Source organism: Neltuma alba, unplaced genomic scaffold (assembly GCF_004799145.2).
Source record: "Neltuma alba isolate B1F8T4 unplaced genomic scaffold, ASM479914v2 tig00005008_pilon, whole genome shotgun sequence".
Lineage (NCBI taxonomy): Eukaryota > Viridiplantae > Streptophyta > Magnoliopsida > Fabales > Fabaceae > Neltuma > Neltuma alba.
The window spans coordinates 1,228-18,812 of NW_021633943.1; the positions used below are offsets into that span (position 1 = coordinate 1,228).

The following is a 17,585-nucleotide window of genomic DNA, read 5'->3' on the forward strand; positions in this document are numbered from 1 at the left end:
AATCAATGATCCATTGAATTCGAAGCTATCTCTCGTAACGTTTATATCCACCTCACGTTTTTTTCTCTCACATGCCAAGAGTGAGAAATTACATCAGCTATCAGAGTAACAAACAAGCTCCAAGTAGAATCCTAACATTATAGTATGGTGACTATTCTAAACACACAGCTATACGATATATATTAACTCATTTCTGAGCTTTCTAATTACTGGAGCCTCTTTAAGATTAATGATAGTCAGGAAAAATCATCAATAATGCAGACACATGGTCAATTTCGAGTTTTTAAAGTGAGAGAGTTTTTGTTTCATCAAGTTGAACTAACTTACCTGAATTAATAATAACAAACTTTCAAGTGTGGAGTATTGAATGGTCGATATGGTCTTGTTAGTTTTTTCAGAAAACTAAGTGGTATTGAAAAAACAATAAATGGCAATATATGAAGGAAAATATGATTTATATATATACATATGCCCACACGAGTCTAGTGGCATATCATATTGGTTTCCTGAACTTACTATATATATCGATCCATCCCTCATCCTGTGCGCTATCTGAAACGATTATTGGCTTCTTTACTGCTTATAGTTGTAGGTTAAAGTGCAAATTTGTGTTTTACCTGACAAAGATAAATTAAGCACGATTCACGCACTTCTATTATATTTGTCTTCTTTGCTCGGTTTGATTAATTAATTTCATCCAGCAGGACAGCAGTCTGGCATTTATATATTAAAATGCAAGAGGTTGTACTTGTGGTCTATATGTGTTGTTGATATTAATTAACAAAGACGAACCTGCAATATACGGCCAAACCAAACCTACGGAGAAGCAAAATTCTTAAGATTTACAAGAAATGCCTTGCCAAATTGCTTATTATATAATGGCGTAATATAATTATAAATAAATCAGTACTATTTTTGACAACTGCAATAATGCCGTGCTTGCATGGGAATGGTTTTTTTTCTTCCTATGTCTATAAATCGAATCATTAAATTTTGTGACTTTGTCTGCTCATTTTATTTACAAAGCACCCATTAATTTCTTGCATCACGTATCCTTCTGTCATCCACTTCATATTTGAAACACAGAGATTAATTATTCCGTGATGGTACATGAAACTGGTGGTAGTGGAGTTTGCGTTGGACGTATGTCAGGCTAACAGCTAAGATCAATGTATATAAAACATATAATAATTAACCAAGACTTGCTGAAGTCAATCTTAAATCATTCTCCCACAATAATTCATGGAAGTCTTTCTTCTTGTTTTTTCCTATGTCGTACATGAGGTTGATAAGACTAATATATTTTGTGGGATATTAGAAGGTGTTGTCATATAAATAATATAATGGAATAATCATGCATATGTTGTTGTCGGTGGTGAAATTGAAAGGTAACGTGGAAACGGCAACAGAAGGAATTGGCAGCTACCGAGGAGATAGGGTTTCAACAGCAAAAGCAGTCTAGGTGAGGCGTAGTGAAGTGTGGTTGCGAGGCAAGGGCGTCAGGATGGCCCACCAACTGAAGCGACGGAATCAAGCAACGAAGCAACAAGTTAACCCACGCACCATCCAATTAACGTCAGCGTCATTGGCATAATTAATTACTTTACACACATTGCGCATTACATGCACGAATGAATACGTGAAAGTTAAGCCCACTTGCTTCAACCTGCTTTCAACTTTTTTCTCTCTTTTTTTATGCTTTCGAAAAGTTGATTTATTTATATTTTTTTTAAACAATAACTTGTTTACTTTGGAGTTTCATATTTTTTTCGTCGATATACTGTCGTTTTTCTTGGAGAAGAACTGGAGCTTCAAAAACTAGAGTTTGGTTTTCTATATGATCATGATTCATGAATTAACAGAAATTTTCGGATGTTGACGTTGTTCATGGACATCCAGTGTTGGCTTTTCATCTTCCATGACTAGATGAATCAGGAATCTTTATTATTACTTCCTGTGTTTAATATGACATCTAATTTGTATATATCGTGTCTGTGTTTTTCTTTTTGTTTTCGGCAAGCCATGTCCAAAGGTTGGCTGGGTTCATATGGCGTTTGTTTACCTCGATGAGTTGGTAAGCCGTTACAAAGGTCCATAGATGTATTACAATGAAATCATGGGCCACTGTATCAAAAAAATCATGGGCTAAGCCCAATATCTCGCCCCCTTGTTCCAGGCCCAGGTCAACCTCTCCTTTACACCTGCGGTTTCCGAGAGAGAGATCTGACGAAAAAAAAAAAAACAGAAGCGATAAAGATATTAGAGTGGATGAGATTTTTTTTTATTTATATCTATTTTTTAAATATCCTCAACACTTTTTTTTTTTTTTTCCAGCACGTGTTTGGTAACCTGCTAAATCTTCATTTTAAAATTAAGAGATAAGCAGATGCATGAATGTGATATGAACTGATAATTAATAGCGCAGTCATTAGATACTATTAGACATGATAAGATGCATGACGCATGCGACATGGACCGTACAAAATAATTGCACTTTACGTAGAAGATTCTTTTCGACCCTAACCAATTCATCGTACGTTTATGTTGCGCCACTACCTATAATTCCTACCACAGATGATCCTCTAATTACAGCAACGTCTTCTTATTTCTTCGGAAATATGCGAGTTTAAAATTTTCGACTGAAATGTTTGCCGAATCACTTGTGAGGTGGTAAATCATATATATATACACACACATAATATTTAGGTGAAGGATTATTGTAATTTACGTGACCACTAACGCATTCAATGTATTGATGTATACTTATTTTCCACGTTCAAGAGGATTCGCATTTCAAATATATTTGATGCCTTTTGAACTGATAACAAAATAAGAGGCGATAAAATGGAATCTAAATTTATTCGGGAGAGATCTAGAGAAAGTTAGTTTGACCTCTTCCTTCGTTGTATTATTATTATTCTTCGCGGATGACTTTTCTAAAACCAGCAAAGCAAATCCACCTGGTTTTCTAGTTGTTTGTCATTGTTAAACGAGCAGTTCCTTTAATGATGATAATAATGAGAAGACCGACGACGACGACGACGACATAAGCGAAACTTCAGTTCTTTACCCAAAGTTTAACCGAAACCATTGGCAGATACGTAACCATTGCTTTTCTTAAAGAATCAGTCTCATGAAAGTTATATACCCGGCAGCCATAGAATGAACAAATTAGAGCTTTACAGTCCACACGGGAAAAAAGAAAACTAGGGCACGGAGAAGAAAAACCAGCAAATACTCATACATATAGATTCTCGAACATGAACAACTCTTAAAAAGGCGCAGGGCGCCTTGTTGGTATCCAGTAAGAACAGCTAACAAGTGTGGGTGTGTTATAGAAACGTGTCGAAGAATTAACTAAAGATCAGTGTCAATAACTGGAGGTCCCCCATACTCGATGCACTGTATTTGCGAGTTCTTTGGCATCTCAATTTCTTCCAACCATCCATACCCATCTTTTTCATCTTCCCCAACTTCGCTCTCTCCATCTGCAACATTAACACCAATGAAACACAGGTCACCAACTGAAGAATGTACAAGACTTTCTCAATGACTGTCCATAACTAGAGTGAGATTACTTACTGGAAAACGCCGTATAAGGGTGATCCTTGTAGTAAGAGCAATCGCGGCCATCTTCTTGAGAATAAGGAGGGCCAAGAACGTCAAGAACAACTGATGGAGTAATGGCCGTGAACTCATGAATGTTACCCCCAGTTGTGGGATACAAAACTGAAGTATCACATGGGGCAGTAAACACCCTATTCGCTTTTAGCCTCGCCAATCTCACTGCAAAATAAGAATGACAAAATTCAAAAATTCCATTATATAGACATTCCATTTACAACAAAGTTTCAAAGAGATTGCAAAGATGTATATATATTGAAAAGAACTGATACCCACGTTGAGATGGTTGCGAGGGATTCTTGGGGGCCTCAGGATCAACCCAATCGTAAGACTTGATGTGCATTTTTCCCACCAGAAGCTTACTGAAAACGGTCATGCCCGGATGGTTGTGGAGGGGTATGACTCCGTTTGCAGGTAGGAAGAAGATGCAGAGCTGCATGTACAAGGAAAAGTTAACCCGTATGTTTTTAAAACAACTTTATTGAGCAATGTTGATTAGAATAGAACTTACCGAGAAATTCTTACACTCGTAAATCGTTGTGCTGATGACTCTTGCATTCTCAAAGATCATATTTTCAGGGTTGAAGAACCGCAGATCCAAGCCAATATCTTCTGGCTGCATCTTATCTGGATAAAAACATCAAAATAACTTCAAATGAGTCCACCAGCTAGAACGATGAGTCCTCATTCAGAAAGAAAATACATACCCAATCCACACTACATATACTAGACCACATGAATACCGACAAGTACATGAAATCATTCGTCAGGGGAATTACACTGGTTCGTCGTCGTCAATATCTAATATGAAATCGATCTGAAAACCACAATATCCATAAAGATTGATAAATAATGTGGTTTACCAAACTCCATAAAGTCCGATCTTATGATTTAGTTATCATTATTTTTGAAATTTTCCTCTTTCCATCTCGTGTCCCCAAGGAAACTCCGAACACGAGCTACCCTCATGGCCCGGTCCTATTATGATTTTGAACTGTATAACTATCAGACGGGGAAAGCGATGACTATGCTTTTCGACAGGACTAAGGGGCACTGAAATTTTATCAAACCCTTCCATTTGATTCGTTTCTTATTAAAAAAAAAATTGACAAAGAATGTTTCTTTTTTAATAAAAACAAGCAATGCGGGGTAAAGAAAACGAAAACAATGGGTGGGGAGCTTTCTGGTTTGTACTTTAGTGTAATTGGGGCAAGGAGGCCAAAGTGCACAAAGCACGCTAGCACCAGCTCTATGCCAGCCAGACACCAAAGTAAATCTGACTTGACTCAAAATTTGACATTTAGCAACAAGAGATCAGACAAAAGTAAACATATACTGTAACAAAACACATAATCTCCTGCAAATATAGCAAGTTAGAGTTCAAAATCAGAAGAAAGCAGTACCAAGGATGTCGCGTAGTTTATGAACATCTTCAGGTAAAGGAACTGTTCCTGGGCCTTTGAATGTTTCTCTGCCGGACACAAACAGTTCCTGGAGTGCCTTTGGAACCCTCGGAATTGCCCTCTTATAATCCCCCGGTATGACTTTTTCTTCTTGCTGATAATTTTTCTCACACGACCAACGTTCTTGGCATGTCCAACTCTGTTCTTCCCCTGTTTCACCAAACTCGCCTCAGGTTCCACCGACACACCACTTATCTCTCCCTTCATGTCAATCAACTTAGAAAATCTCACAGGCATTTGCACAAAAAAAACTAACAACAAGATGCAACAGTCCTCAAGATCAAACAACCCCCGATATCAGAATCTGCTTTCAACTTGATGAATGAGAAAACAAGTTCAGGAGACAAATTTCCAAACCCAGATTCCAGAAGTGATCAAAGTCGAAACGTTAGGTTTACTATTGCTCCTTTCTTTCAATGATAGAGATGGGGATGCAAAGCAGGGCAGGTTATGGTTGACCAGAAAGCAATAAAATCATCGGTATGGGCAAAGCAGAGCAAAAGTGCGAATACGGAGAGGATGAGATTTCAGGGAATAACGAGGAAAGCAAGAAGATAGGTAGAGTTGATATATATGGATAGATACATTTCGAAGAGACAGCGATATAGAGAGAGAGAAATAAAATAGAAACTTGAAAACCAGGGGCCGTTTGGATTAGGGATAGGAATGAGGCAGCGCTGTCGGAAGAAAACCGATGGTGAAAGAAAAGAGAAAAGCATTATTATTATTATTTTTTTAACGCCTTTCCGCTTTCCCGCGCCCATAGATTGTATGGAAACTGGCGGTTAAGGCGACCCCCTGTTTTGTTGGTTAAGACGGTATACCGTCGTCGGAATTACCAAAATGCCACTCACGTGGGTGGCTCCACCTACACCATATGTTATTACTTCACACGGAAGAGTGTGTGAAGAAAATATCAACATACATCAGCATTAAATGTTGGGCCAAGAATTCCATAACCATCTGAATCATGAAAGGGGAAAAATCGTTTATAAAATTGAAGGATTAAAGTTGTATTTTGTCCTTTAAAAATATTATTTAATTTAAAATTTAATAGGGTATGAAAGAGATATTTATAAAAGAAATCAGCAATTAATCGTGTACAAATAAAAAGTTCAAGTAAATTTAACTAATTTTATTGGTCCGTAAGAGGTAACTAATGATGTCGAAGGTCGTACATACGTTTGCTTTTGATATATTGATTTCACTGAATTGTTTGCTGTTTTATTTAATTTTGATCTAATATTATCTCTAATATTCCATAAATTATTCAATATTCTTTTTCCTTATGCATTATAAATGGGAGGGGCCACAGAATCTTTGCAATGTGCTATTGATTCCCAAGCGACTGAGCGCACATCTTATCCTCTCGATTTCCAGCCGCACGTAAACACATAATTATACTCCTCCGATCCTTAATTAAGATCCATTAACTATTTGATTAGATTAAGGAAGTTAGGTAAGTTAGTTATTAAAAAATATACACACTCTTTCCTAAAAACACCATAGTCATCTTTCTTAATACCTCTTTTTGTTCTTTTACTTGACTATAGTGAGGGACTTCTAAGGGGTAATTTAGAAAATTGATAAATATGAGAAATGGGTCTTATATTAGGACAAACCAACTCACAATTGAGTCCTAATTAAGGACCGGAGGAGTATATATGTGTGTGTATGTATATGTATTAATTTCCATCTTATCATCTCCTACCTGCGTCAAGCCTGTAGCGTGAGAATACAGCATTTTTCTCTACATCAGCTAGTTTCCAAATCAAGTCATGCACTTGCTAAATTAGCTCACGGATCCGCCAAATGATGGATATTACGCACACCTTCGTTCGTACAAAATCACCAAATGATCCGATAAATGATATCGGACCTTAACATAAACACATCCTATTTCCATGATCTAATTATAAGAATAGTAATTAATTTAAAAAATTTTAAAAAAAAAGTTAAGTTAGTTTTTTTATAATAAATATGTTGTTTTTTTTAAAATATTCTTACTAATTAAGTATTCTGGTTAAAATTATTATTATTAAAAAGACTATCTTAAAAAATATATAAATGAGATAAAATAGATTGAGATCTTATATTTAAAACCAAAATAAAAATCAAACAAAATTTATATTAAAAACCGGAAGTAATATTTAACTAATTAAATTAAATTAAAAAATTAAATGAGTTAATAAAGTTTTAAAAAAAAGACATTTACTTAATTATAAAAAATATAAATATTTCTCCCAAAAACATCAAAGTCAGCTTTTTTAATATCTTCCCTTCCTCTCATATTTGATCATCGTTAAAAAAAATCAATAAAATTAATTTAAAAAATTAATAAATATGAAAAATAAATTTTATATTTAAAACCAAAATCAAATTGTATATTAAAGAACAGCATATCATTTTCTCATCCGATTTAAGGCATATAATACGATTTGAAAGGCAGAATTATGGAAATCTGAAGCTGTTTTTAGTCGATATACTAGACTGACATTTAAATTTTCATTAAAGAAAATACTATCATTAATGAAAGCAGGACAAGTACGTTACAAATATACTCGTCAGATCCTGATGACCTGCTCATATAAAGATGGTGTCATTCCATTTAAAAGATGATGTGAAAACAATGACGGAATAGGGATCTAGTCCCCCCCAGTTGCTCGGATTGTACGAGGGACGGAGTTATATGGAACAGTCAGCTTCAAGGTTCAATGTATTAGCGGAAAGTTGAGCTCCGATTCCCAGAAGCTGGAAATGCCTGGCGTCTTCTCGCCGGAGGAAATTCTTTGGCCAAATCGCTTGTTTGTCCCTGTCCTATTGTAGAATTTTTCTTCTTGCTACCAGAGTTGCACTGCCGCCGCCTGAGACCACCATCTTCAGCATCCTCCTCCTGCAAAGTTGCGTCTTCTGCATCTTCTCCAAACTTAACTTGCTGCCTCGCAGCTTCGTAATCAAATGGCTTCACTTCCAGTAACCCCCGGGACTCTTCAGTTTTACTGGCTAGTCTATTTCTACTATTTTGAGTCTTTGACTGAAACATTTTTGGAAGCTTGATGACAGTTCTGATAGAGACAACGGTTCATCTTCATTCTCTTTACCTGAAGTGGACACTACAGAATTTCTCTCCATGTCCTCCTTTGTGCTTTCTGGATTATTGTTCGCAGTATCCTCTGGGTCAGTATCAGATTCAAGTAGAATAATCTCATCTGCAGTGGAGGCAGAAACAGGATTATTGGAAACTGGGTTTTGGGAAGTCAAAGCTTCACTTTCAGCGGCTGCTACACCAGGATCTTCTTCAACTATTTTTGACTTCTCACTGCTGCCCATAAACGAATGGAAAGGAAGACTGACTGAAGATCTAATCTGCTCCAGCTTGGCCTCTTCCTTGCCCTAAAAAATAACAAAAGATTAAGTGAAGGAATCCCATGAAACACACTACTCATGTATGTTGACACTGATGTTTTCTAAAACCGACTCCAGCAGGCAGCAGTGTGTGCTTTATGCTTAGGAAGTCAGAAAATCCTAAACCGCTACAAAATTAGTGGATACAGAAATAACAACAAAACAATTCATACAATTTGACATGCCTCGGCCAATTATTTACTTATCAGTTTGTTACGTCTCACCCAATTGCGAAATGCAAATACGGCCAGAAAGAATAAAAAAGCAGGTAAAAGGTTTGCATCGCGTGAAACTGAAACACATCCTTTGAATGGAAGTCCCATCAAAGAAAGATTACTTTTTTGCTAGCATCAAGCTTCCGCTTTGAAGCTGAACTCCCAAGAAGTACCCCAAAAGCACCAGCAGGCTTTTTCAGCACCTGAACAGTTGCTTTGTGACCCTGTCAACAATTGAGCACCAGTGAGACTGACGCCCTTACTCAGGTCAAGACGTCAAAATAAACAAATGAATAATTAAAACTTCCACAACCTTTTCAGTGGAAGAGGTACTGACAGCAGCATTCCTGTCCTTCTCTAAAATAGTGAGACTATCCCTTGGAACCTCTGAAGTGAGAGTATCAGACTTAATAGATTCTTCTCCATTTTTAACTTGCTGCTGATAACTGCCCTGTTTAGGATGGACAGAAAAAGCTGATTTTTCCATGATATTAGAACAGGTACCACCTTCAACTCCATCATTTCCCCTTCTTGTATTTGCAACATCTGAGTTAGGCATATCCTGTTGGGGAGCATCAGTTCCATCTCTAAGAGGTACTGCATGATCCGATCCCTGCAAATCATCAAATTTTTTGAGGGGTTTAAAAATCATCATATTGGTCCATAAAAAGAAAAACGGAGCCTCAAAAAAGAAAACTGTGATCATAAAACCCTATTCTTGTTAAGCACCAAACAGTTGAGGAACAGTCCCTGAACACTGGAAACCAAGATATTCAAAAGATTCTGAACGCATCTAGTAAGACTTGTGGCCTCTGTACCTAGCTTAATTACCGATGCCTATAAGACTAAACTAGGTGCAGTTCTTAAGGTGTTCACTACCAAGTTCTTACATGAAATGGGGAAAAGAATTCCATAAATGGCCCAAGCATAGTGTCAATTGCATCAAAATGTGTATTTTTATTGGGAAACCAAATAGCAAAAACAGGGTTGTGTAAAAACTAAGAACTGAGCCCGAATTGATATGATCAGACTTGAGATGAAAATGCACGTTACCAATAACGGTCAGTATCGCAGTCATTTGCACTTTCTACTTTATGCTAATTGTAAAATAAAGGACGAGCATACATAAAAGAATCACCTAACCTAACCAGTTGATGTCACCCTTTAAAACACAACTTACAGTTGCAAGACGTCCCTCCTTCAACTGCTGAGCAGCAGCTTCAAAAGCAAAAGCATTTTGCATGGAATTCCTAACAATGTTGACTATAGTATCAAGATTGCGCTCAATATATGGGTGCTTTGATTTTAGCATTCTACGAAGCTTGCTTGTAGTAACAGGCATCTGCTTAGCTTTGAAATAGGTAAAAACAAAGTATAAACGTCACATGTAATAGAAGGGCTACCTTTAGAAGGAAAACAAGAGAAAAGCGGGCACAAAGTTCATTTACCAATTTCAATAAGTGTTTTATTTGGCAAGACATATCCAGTACTCTCATCCTCAGTACGAGCAACAACATCCCGCCATTCACAAAGCCCCTGCAAGCCACATAACAGAGAACTTAAATTTAATAGCAGTGGACAGGGAAAATATCCAGAGTGGAAGCAATAAATGCCATCATTTTTTTTTTCATTTCAGATGTTTTATCATTCATTAATAATATAATCCTTGTAGAACGGTGTTCAATCCAAGCATGCGGGATACCACCTAGTACTTCAGACTTTAAGAACACCAAAACCATTACCACCACCTTAGATCTAACTTTATAATTTATAACTGTGCTTGAAAGGTCCACAATGGACAAATCTACAGGCAAAGGCAGACTTTTGATGGAGTACGGAAGCAAATCTGACATTTCATATGAAAGAAAGGCCAAAAGAGAAATTAATCTACAGAAATATGAGTCAAAGGGTGGCAGTTTTACACTTTTGTGTGCAACTGGCTCCTGAAAAAAAAATCCTAAATTCTAAAATCATAACAATTACTTTTTTTAAGATAAAGTTCCATATTCTGATGAACTGAATAAATAACACTTTGACTTCAGAACTTATAAACCAAAGTCCACCTCAAATGATGTTTATATAGGTTTAAAAGACATTTCCCCACATTCATTATTGGGAAGGATAAAAAATGGAACGCAAATAAATAATAAATTGAAGAGGATCTTACCGAAACAATTGCGAGCTGCTGAGCGTTAAAACCAGCGCTCTGCAACCTGCATCAAGAACATAACCATGAGATTTGAAATGCAACAAAATGAAATGCTAAAACTATAAAAGGTTTTCATTCAACAAAGGAACAAACCCATAAATATAGAGGTAAGAGTTCTCTGTCAGAAGTTCTTTCTCATATAACTGCATACAGATATCGCAACTGCGTTTGTAGACCTATCAGTAAAAGGAAACACCATTTAGAGGACAAAAATATTACACCAGCTGCCCAGTTATTATTGCATCAGCTTAGAAGTTTAGGATTCAAAATTCAAAAATTGTCCTCACTAAAATAACAAGGAAAGGCCACTTCCTATGAATCAAGGAAAGAGTTGATGAATCACATGAGCATCTAACTGCTGGATCCAGGCTTAGCAACAAAGCTAATCAACAAAATATGACAATCTGCTTAGATATGCCAATAGCTTGAAAACTCTTACTCTTAAAAGCCAAATGTTACCATGACCAAGTCATACAGAAAATACTTATAACAACAAAAAACAAAGGTCCCAAACCACAAATAGATTGAATATCCCGCGGCTTTTTATTCTGTTGGCTTTTGATAATATAAATCCGTAATGATAAATTTTCAAAAACATTCCTTCTATTGCTAATATAAAAGGAACATGTAGATCCAGAAAGCATCCGACCATATGAAATGCTTTTCAATGCTTCTATAACTGCAAGATAAATAAATTCACTAAAATCCTCAACTTCTCTTAACATCTAATTATTAATATCCATTCCAAGTAAAAATCTTCAATCCAACATAAAATATCAGATTTTGCAATTTAGCAAAACTCAAATCCTTTAAACAAATGTCATTCTAAACAAAATTCAAGTGCACGGCAACTTCTATCACACTTATAACAAGCAATTCTAAGAATGTTCTTCCGCGGTACATTTGTAACAGAACCTACATAACAATTGCTTCATGAAGACCACAACATTTCCTAACAGGTCCTTAATCTGGTTCAAATACAATTCCTGAACTCTACGAGCATGCAAGGAAGATACTCAACACAATTATGTAAGTATGATTAATCGACAGAATCCACAGGCAGAAGTTTTTGGAGTTCATAGGGGTTACCTCCAGCAGAGGAGCATCAGAACTACCAGCCTCCTTAGGCAATTCAAATAACTTGATTTTCATTAAATCATAAATATACAGCAGATAATGTGTATCTTCTCTGGCATATCTGTCATCAGAATAATAATTCATTAGATTGCAGTGATCAAATCACTGGGGTGGCATGCTCTTCGTTGTCACACAAACCTCAAAGCTTATATTGCTAATATGATAACGATACAAATAATAATTACCAAGCACCAATACAAATAATACCCGGAACTCGCATTTAAGAAAGAAGAAACGATCAAGAACAAACTAGAAGATACAATTAACCGCAATTTGATTTGTTATTTACTGCAATGATTGGGACAAGCTTATTTGTCTTAGAACCAACCATCAAATAGAGGGAATCAAAGTGCCTCACGAGATGCCTAGCCATTTTCAAGCAGTTTAACAAATAAGCGTCTACATTAATTTTTACCAATCTTGGATCCTCTACAATTCAGGGATAAATTTACAACATGCAGGTGGAAAGAGACAGACAAATCAACAACACGGTGTAGGGAAAAGCAAATTCAAACATTGGATGCAGGAGAGAAAAATCCCTAGCATTGGAATCAATTTCGGCTCTCTCCCCAACTACACCCCCGTGCAGCACTTTAAGCGTATAATCAATTATTTTACCATCACCATAAAAGAGATCCCTAGTCAGCCCAGGGAAGCATAAACCTTGGTAACTAGAAAATTAAAGAGCAAGGCTGTCCAACATCCAAGGCGGGTTCCAGAGGTGTGTTTGGTACTGACCACAGAATTAAACCTTGCTAATTAAAAAAAAAAAAATTACACTATACGTTCAAGAGGCAGGGCAGGTCTATTTAATATCCACCTGGAAAGACAAATTTTTAACATTCTTAATTTTGATGTTATAGCCATAGGACTCCAGGATTGTTTTCTGATGTTTATTCTTGGAGATCAAATGCCAGATTTACGTTTAAAAGAAAGAGGCAAGCACGGGGCAAAACACAGCAAATCATGGACTGAGTGTGATGAGTTCAAAACACAACAGCACCTTAACATCTCATCAGGCAGAGGGCGCAGCCTCCAATCAGCGTTTTGATATCTGCAAGAAGTTTACTCATCAGCTTAAAAAATGTAGGATCGAACAGAAGGAATAGTCTTGATGGAGGAATTAGTATTGGACTTCAGTAAATACAACATGTGAAAGACTTAATAAAAAATAAAATAAGTAGATGATAACCAGAGGGAAGGAGGAGTGAGCTTACTCTTTGTTCGCAGTAACCTCACAAAAGTAATGCAAAGATATTCCAAACTATTTCTTTCCAATTTCAATACTCTTGAGGCCTGAGCAATGAATTCAACATTGATTAATTCCCTTTCAAGAAGGAGATAGTGAAGGCAGATTGAAGAAAAAATCAATCAACAATAACACAGGTAGAGAAAATACAAGATATCCTCCAGAAAACAAGACAATGCATCATGCCCACATGAAAAGCGCACAATCATTGGCAATTAAAAAAAAAAAAAAAAACGAAAGAAAGAAAGAACAGAAAAGCGCAGATACTGAAACTTTCCAGGATCCTCTGAATTGATGGGAAAAGATCTTGCAAAAGTTTGCGAGCATATTACAGTAGCAAGACATTGTAGGCAAATCCATTGAATGTCTCAAATACTGATACAAACAAGATGACCAATTTCAGAACTTAAAAAATAATGGACCAGGGTTCAGAATCTAATTTGGTTATGATCATTTTCGAGCAAATTTTTTTCAAGACTGCGACGATATGATCATATATTCTTGCTACTGGATGGCCCAGAACTAGAACTCATCCCAACAAAACACAACACTTGACTAGTGCAGGCCTAATTCATATGGTAGTGGTAGTAAAGAATTTAGTTCTTGCCCTCAACACCTTGTCATACCCTGCAAATGAGGGTCAGCATAATGAAATATGTTACACAGAAAATAATACCATTGCAAAAATAACATTCACCACAAAAATGTTTTCCTGGAAATTTCAAGGGGAAGGAACTCAGCAATGGAAATTATAATAATTTCACAAACCTGGCCAGTGTCAAATAAATTGCAAACATAAATGCCAAAATCTCGTTGAAGCCAAATGATATCTCGATCGGCTCCATGCATGACCTAATTAAGCATTTGAAAAAACCAAAAAAAAAGAGTCAATAAACTGAGGCAAACTAGAGCTGCAAGCCGGCAGCAAGAACTGTTCATGTGCAACAGACCTTCTTTATGGAAGGATCCTTGAATACTTCCCTTAGATAGGGCCCAACATGAATCCGAAGCCTCAAAGTGTCCACAACAAAATCTTCAGTCCTGGTTGAGATTTGCATCAAGCAAGTTAAGCCTTGGAAGGACCGATATTGATTATGTTCCAAATCCACCTATACATTTCAAACCAAGACAAAGATATTAGATGAATAGGAATTTCTATATTAATTCATTTTTTAGGATATTTCAGCCCAACATATAAGGATTCTATAAAGACAAGTAATCCCTCCAAGAACCCCATTTTCCACATTCTTCCCTTAAAGGCAAGTTTCCCAAGAAGCCACCTCCTTACCACTAGTATACAGGTGTCTAGATTCCCATAAACTAGCAAATAGCTGACATCTTCCAAACAATCTAAAAGTTGCTTTCCCTTACCGTTCCTGTTCCCTACCACCCATTCCCACCGACTAAATGCAGTGTTGACGTTATATGCAATTCCTATAGCGCCTTCAAAGGCCAATGTTTATATACGCAACAAAACTACTGGAGCACCACGCATCATTGCAGTTACACATACTGAAAACAATAGCATAAAGGATAGTAACATGCCATGCTAAAATTAAGGGAAGCAAGCTCCCCAAAAAAAAAATGATCAAGGATTTAGCGGCAAGCGGTTGATCATAAAAATGCACAAAAGTTTTCAACAAAATATCATAAACATCACTCATATTTTACCGCAAATTCATTAACAGCACGCAGCTTTGCAGCCATTTCCTTCAAACCTTTGACATCCTCCACAAGTTTGAAAGGGGTGGATTCCAATGGGGAAGGCTGCCTAGGTTGAAAATCCCCAAGATCTTTGTCAACGAAATCCAATACAGAGAGTTTCTCCTGAACGAAAAATTAATAGCTAATTAAAAAAGACCATGGAAAAAACCAACATGTAAAACAAGAAAAGATAAGTGAAATTATGAAAAGGCTATAGAAATGCCCCATTCACATGCATCATTTTTTTCTGCTGGGAAAAAAGGCTACATGAGGAAAGCCCTGGATTTTAATTAATGTCTCTTCAAATGTAACGGCCGATTGTCTGCTCAAAAATAAAGCTTTGTGCGAAGCGCTTCAATACGACAATACTATCCATATTTTTCCCTCAATTATCCCTTTGACATGGTATGCGAAGTCTCAAGAAGACTCGTTTTTTCTCCCTAGGAACTCGATCGCATCCTTTACAGAGTGAGTGAATCAAATAACCAAAAGAAGAAAAAAGATTTAACAATATATGTTGTCATGAAAAATCAGAGAACTAACCAGCGGATGAATAAACCTCTGGCCATCATCACTCCTCTGCAACCAAACATGCTCAAAAGGCTGGTTCGAATTATTGACTAGAATGTTATACTCATCCTGAGGTCTCCTAATTGTTGGTATATGAAACGGAACCTTTGGCTTCGACCCAGTCGTTTTCCTGTCCTTTGCGGCCACTTTAACACAGGAGGCAGGAATTGAATCTGGCTCCTCTACTTTCCCAGCTCCCGGATTATTAGCTCCTTTCTTCTTCTTCTTCCCATAAACCAACTGGAACCCGTCGTCCGAGTCGGGCAATGAACTCGTAGGACGCCCTGTCTCCTCCTCTTTCTTCCTAATCCTAAGAAACTCATCGAAGGACACATCGAACCGCTCAAAAACCTCGTCATTCACATTAACCAGCCAGTCATATGCATCGTCGATATCCATGGGTAAATCAATCTCCTTGCCCCATAAATGCGCCGACCTGCCGATGGCTTCCAGCATTGTCTGAGATTTTTTCGCAATTTCTCCCATTGGTTTCTTAAATTCGTCGAAGTTGTAGTAAAAGTGAAAGTCTTTGTCCGAAGGTAAGCAACGGGAAGAACCTGAAAGCTTGGCGGCTGACGAAGACAAAGGGCCGGCCGATAAATTGTGTAGAGTACTCGCCCTGGTTGTGGGCTGAGATTGATCAACGTCCATGGCGTCCTGACTCATCGTGATGGCCGAGATTGGTGAAGGGTTTAGGGCTAGGGTTTTAGTCTAAACATCGCCATCGCTGGGTGTGTGCTTCTTCCCACCTGTGCCCTCGCGGGAACAGCAGGCGGGTCTCAAACATACATGTTTATGTCACGTGCCATCGGCCGTGAGACTCCACGTGGCGATTAAATTCTTTACTGATAAAGAAATCGGAGGAGGAGTTTTAATTCCACCTTTATTTATCGCTAAACAAAATTTTATATTATGCTTTTCTCCGAGATTTTATTTAGTATAAAAATATTTAAATCCATAAATTATACTAGATTGCGTTGAATTGAGTTGGATAATTGGATGAAAGTTTTTCTAGTGTCAAGTACTTTTCAGATATTGTACTCAAATTGAAAATTTTGATTTGATTCGATGGATGACGGGCAATGAAGGTAAGAGATCTTAATGGATGAACATTGGATAAAAATTCTTCTTCTTGGTTTTTTTTTAAAACCTGAAATGAACATTCTTCTTCGAGAGTCCTATTTCTTTTCTTTTTAAAATTCCTCCTCTCCGCCTATAGATAAAAAAATGGATGATTAAGAGTAACATTTTGTAAAATTATTATTAAAATATTTTACAGATTAATTTTTTATTATATGTGAGAACGATTCAATGAAAATATAATGATTTAAGATGGAAAAAATTATGAGATATTATATCCGGACTCTATTTTTATCTAAAAGTTGAAAAGGATTATGAGAAGAAAGCAGAAAGATTGTGATTTTAATAGAATAATAAAATTTAAGTAAAAATTCTTTATAATTACTACCTTCGATTCTTAATATAAGACCCTATTTGACTTTTATTTTGGTTCTAAATATAAGACCTCAATCCACTTTGTCTCTTATATTTACTCAATTTTTTCTAAGATAGTCCTTCTAATAATTATAGTTCTGGTCAATACACTTGGTTATCAAGGATATTTTAAGAAAGACAACACCTATTTAGGATAAATAACTAACTCAACTTACTTCTTTAATCTCTTCAAATTAGTCAACTGGCTCTTATAATTAAGACCAAAAATAGTATTATGTAAAATTCTTTGATCACAGTCGCTATGTGTCCTGTGTTTTATATAATAATCATTCAAGACTAAACTTATATAAAAAAATTAAAACACATGATTATAATTAATTGAATAAGTTGATATGATAATTATAAAATACTCGATATAAGTAATTATTAGCTGCAGTGGATGATAATTTTAATAATATTATTTTGTCTGGTTTACAAGGAGGGAACCTGTGATCCGTGGGATTTGATCAATGGCTGTTGTACCCGCACTTGTAGCACACTTGCTCATGAGGAGG

General features: G+C 36.5%; 2 pseudogenes; both read right to left on the reverse strand.

Moving 5' to 3' along the window:
* Positions 1 to 3,076: 3,076 nt before the first annotated feature.
* Positions 3,077 to 5,329, reverse strand: LOC114746456 (plant cysteine oxidase 2-like; annotated as a pseudogene).
* Positions 5,330 to 7,570: 2,241 nt separating this feature from the next.
* Positions 7,571 to 16,316, reverse strand: LOC114746457 (protein RRP6-like 2; annotated as a pseudogene).
* Positions 16,317 to 17,585: the final 1,269 nt, after the last annotated feature.